This window comes from Siphateles boraxobius, unplaced genomic scaffold, assembly GCF_051911475.1.
Source record: "Siphateles boraxobius isolate OS27281-9 unplaced genomic scaffold, OSU_SipBor_1 30, whole genome shotgun sequence".
Classification (NCBI taxonomy): Eukaryota; Metazoa; Chordata; class Actinopteri; order Cypriniformes; family Leuciscidae; genus Siphateles; species Siphateles boraxobius.
This window is the reverse complement of record NW_027508920.1, coordinates 13337120-13342394: the sequence shown is the minus strand read 5'-3', so window position 1 is coordinate 13342394 and position 5275 is coordinate 13337120.

The window sequence follows — 5275 nt, the reverse complement described above, 5'->3', positions numbered from 1 at the left end:
CCTGGATAAATGTTTGTGTTTCTAAATGTATAACTGTCGTTTTTTTTAAAAAGAGAACTTTATTATTTGTATGTGGGTCTGAAAACATACACTCAAACAAAGTGTAGATCGACTTTGTTTTTTTTTTCATGTTTAAATATGAGACATGTTTATAAAAGTTTTTTTCAATATGTGTGTAAGGGAAGACAACTCATACAATGGCTGCATTTTATTGAGTATTCTGAGAGAGTTTCAGTTGGACAATGAAAACTGTGTACTTTGATCCCTAAATCTCTCGTGAGGTTTGGTTTTTTTCGGGGGAAGTTCGACGCGAAGAAAGCTGACAGTGGTCGACGCTCACGCAGATTTTTTTTTAGTGCTAGCTCGGTGACGAGAGTACAGTGTGAACTGGAAAAATTCATGGATGAGTTTGCAGCTTGCAGCCCAGAAAATAAATGCGAGAGAGTTCGCTGAAAGACTGCATGCGCACTTCAGTTTCACGTGAGTAAAAGAGATAGAGGATATCTAGCACGAGGATCCCATGTGAGAGACTCTATGGTTTTTTTTATTATCACGCTGATTTGTTTATTATTTTAGATTGTGAAATCATCCGGAAGAATATTCCCGTGTTTATTTTCTCAAGTTCAGTGTTGTAGTTTGAGATATAAGAAGTTGAGTAATTCGTGTGAAATCCGGAAGAATATACCCGTGTTTGTTTTGGGTAAAAGTACCGCAGTGGTGTATGTAGTTGGGAGTTCATGTCAACTTTGTGTCTATTGTCTTTAACACCGAGAGATCGTCGAAATCGGGAGATCTGTGTGGATTTTTGCGGATGCATCTAACCACCACGAGGGAGGAGTTCATCGAGGCCTACTCAACGTCGTCGTGGGTTGCGTCACGGTCGCTGTTTGTCATCTCGTTGAAGAGTGATCATTCTGCAATTGGAATTCTTTTTCCTGATTCGTGAGTAGCCTATTTTGGTTTTGCATCAAAGAGCTCCAACTAGCGCGCCATCTGTGTACTGAAAATCCCAGCTGGGTAAAATTATTACATTGACATTTTATTTTATTTTATTTTATGGTGATTATTGGTTGTGACTTTGTGAATTTAATTATTTGGTTATTCAAAGAAGAAAAAAAAAACAAAGACAACCGAGTACTGAGAATAATAAATGCATGTTTATTGATCTGCCATAATTTTGTGTGATTTCTGTAGGGAAAGACCTGATTATTATTTTTTTTTTTCTCCCTTTGAGAGATTTGTATTTTAAAATCTAAAGGTAAACACAATAGTGTTTTTTTTATTAATATTTCCAAATAGAAAACACAAATCTGACACTATCAGGTGAAGATCTGAGATCTGGGTTATAGGTATTGAAGAGAAGATGTGCCTTTGCCGGGGTAGTGGGTGACTTTAAGATCCCCTAGACAGATTCCTACCATAGGAACCTAGAAGCCATAGGATTCTACCCGGCGGGAGGGCTACACTATTTTTTTGAATTTATAGAATTTATGTTTAATGAAAGCACAGACTAACTTTAGTTATGTCGATACAACATTTTTCCTAAAGCAGACTATACTCATAAATGTCCTTGTCAGTTTTTTTTTTACAGCCTAAATGTTGCTTTTCAACTATTTACCTTTATCTTTAAAAATAGCTATAAAAAGAAGACCTGCATGTATATCAACATATATAGGCCTCATCTGCTCATATAAACAATCAGCAAATGTACACTCTCCTAAAGGATTATTAGGAACACCTGTTCAATTTCTGATTAATGCAATTATCTAATCAACCAATCACATGGCAGTTGCTCTACGCCTGTGTCTTTGGGTAAGATGGCCGACTCTACGCCTGACCAGCCGCATCCCCCCTGAACCCTTGGCGCCTGCTCCGCCTCCAGGCCGTTTTCCGATACACGGGGCGGACCCTCCATCCCGGGTCTGCCTCTGCTCCACCTCACTCCTGGACTATTTTAGGAGCATCTGGAAGCCGCTCCTTTGAGGGGGAGCTATGTAATGGTCACCAGCTGGAGTGCCCTTGAGAGCACTCCACATCAGACTATTGTAATTCACTCACAAACTACATCTCCCATTACTCACTGCCCGGACTCTTCATCCATAATCACATTCACCTGTGTCTCATTGTCTTGTTTAGTGTTTCTACTGCAATTAATTTACATTTAGTCATTTAGCAGATGCTTTTGCGACTTACAACTGAGGAATAAAAGACAAATCAAGGCATTGTGAAGACGCAAAAACAACGCAAGAAGTGCTTACAATACAAAGTTCAGACATTGCTCAGAGTAGCATAAGCCAGACAAGGGAGGATTTAAAGGAAAAAGAATATATATATATATATATATATATATATATATATATATATATATATATATTTGTTTTTTTTTTTTTGTTTTTTTTGTTAAGTGCTTATGGAAGAGATGAGTTTCCAGTTGTCTTTCCGAGTTGACAATTCCGAGTTCAGTTGTCAATTCCGACCATTCTCTCTGTTATTGGTTTTTTATCTTTTGCCTGTTCCTTGTATTCCCCTTTTTGCCTCAGCTCTTAACTGCTTTTGTTTGCTTGTGTATGACCCTTGCCTGGATTTGGGTTACAATTGTGGACAACCCTTAAAATGTACTGCATTTGAATCCTCAACCTCGTCTCAGAGCAGTTTGTGACAAAAGTGTAACCAAAAGTTGTCATCCTGCAGTGTTTAAAATTATACCCGACGGAAAATTTGCAAAAGGTTAAAAATGTCTCTTAGCAAGACCGTTATGACACTCCAAACTGGCCATTTAAACTGAGATAAATTCAATAAACAGACATTGACCCTTTGAGTCAAAGCAAACAGATTCTGTATGTATTACAGGTTAACTAAGTGGCAAGAGCATATGTGCAGCACATGTATAAAACCACACTCAAACACACACATACACTTCGGCTGACATAACCACCTTCACATCATACGCCACAGCAAATTCCGCTTCACGAGAGGCGAAACTAGAAATAGAGCAAAGTTCTGCTTCACACGCTTAGCATTGTTTATCTGTATAATAATTCTAACCACAGCTCTCTATAACAAGCAGTGGGAATTTACAAAAGGGCCTTCTGTAACTTCGATCTACTGAACTTCAAACAAAAAGAAAACGGCACATATTTGCTTGCCTAGTGAGAGCAGTTATTATCCATGAACTCTGTTCAACATGTAACTACTTCATACCAAGTCTAATTTAAAATCTTGTTCAAACTGCCGCAAGAAGATAAAATGCAAGTTTCTTATGGCCACAAAATTTAGCTATGGCCTAATTTCGAATTATAATGTGAACTAATGGTATGATTGTAATGCTTTAATACATCTTTCATTTGATTGTATATGAATGTACAGTATATTAGATGGAATAATGAATAATTATGGAATCACAGCTAGAAAAAAAGAAATTACATTATTATTATGACTATATTATACATATATTTATGGCTAAAATCATTTTCCAAAATTTGTTTTCTACATCTGATCTTTGACCGTTTTTAGGCTGCTGTCATTTATAACTGACTTTGTCCTATTCGGGTATTCCTTTTCATTGTACACCACATTTTCCACACGTAACTAGATTTTGTATAGTCAGAAGGTTTGAGTATTTATTTATATATTTAACTTTTTTGGACTTTCACAAACAATGTTGGATTATTTAAAAAAAAAATGTACTATGCATTGATCACTTGTTTATTTATTTAAATATTGCCTGTTTTTCATGCAATAAACCCTTTAAAATGTGATTTCAAGCTCGTTTTTTATTACAGTTATTATTACTAATAATAATAATAATTCTGCATGCAGCTGCCACACACAAATATAATTCAATTGCAATTACAATATTTTATGATTTTATTTATTTTTTTATTGCAAAACTGTGCAGCCCTTTCCTACATTTCTATCCATGATATTGATCCTTAACAGAAGGATGATTGGATGAGGGATGGATGGATATCTATCTACACAGATGCACAAACAATATCAAACTATACAGATAAAATAGTACTGAATTATGTGTGTTACACACAAGTGTTACAACTAACCCATATGTCTGTTACAATTAACCCCGCATATGGGGTAAGTTGTAACATTTGATCTTCTGTCACTTTCAGTGCAACAGTACGAAAATGGTAGGTCCTAGAAAACAACTTAAAGTGTTCATTTGTAGCAGAGATGTGTATGTTGCTTGTGTAAAAAAAGATGAATCTAACTTAATTATTTTTTTAATAATTGAGCCAAAACCAAAATGTGTTAGATTGTGCCCCGCTCTCCTCTACAGCTTTCCCTCTCTGTCTTCTATTAAACGTATTAACATCAACCTAAAACAAAGGCAAAAATGCTATTTTACTGCCTGCCGTTACTGAACAATAGTGCCAGCTACACTAAAAATATACATCCCCTAAAAGGAATTTGTCATTTATGCATAACACACAGATTTTGTGGTCTTTGAGTTATTGAGTTTACAAAATGTGCAATAAAAATGACCAAAAACTAAAAAAAAACACATTTTGATGTACAATAATATTTTTTACTCTCAATGGAGCCTTGACAGCATGTGACCTAATATGGGTTAGTGTCTCCTTCACTTCCTTGTTGTAAAAAAATGTCAAGCGTATGGCACAGATTTAAATTTTATTGACTGAAGGGGATGTCATATGATAATGCTATTTTTGTTTTATTTTTTTGGTTATTTATTATTGTGTTTTAGATGCAGTTTTCTCTGCATCATTTATAAATGTCGATACACCACAGAGTATCATATGTGAATATATTAAATCAACTTAAATTAGTAGTTCAAAACCAAATTAAGCCTAAGTGAGATTAGCAGAGAATTACGAGCAAGTTAATATATTTTTTGTTTAAAGATTACTAAAACAAGCATTTTTAGAATTACATGAATCGTTCACATTATGACCGGGAATGTCCAATATGAAAGTAAATAGGGTTCATTTTCATTACTTTAATATGTTACTATACATGTGTGTTATTTATAGTGCAAGCAATAAGCCTGTCAATTTTACAGATTATGTAATAGAAGTATTTGCTGTCTCTCTATCCACAAAAGGCTCATTAGCCTAATGACCTATGTTGTACTCTCATTAACATGTTGGCATGTTTTTGAACACGAGGTGGCAGACTTTACAAGATAACGAGGGATCCATGGCTGTGATTGGCTGTTTTTCTTTCTGTGGGGGAAATTGCAAGGGGGTGAGGTGGGTGGGATTGCCTTTCTGGAAGAGGAGGAGGAAGAGGAGGAGGA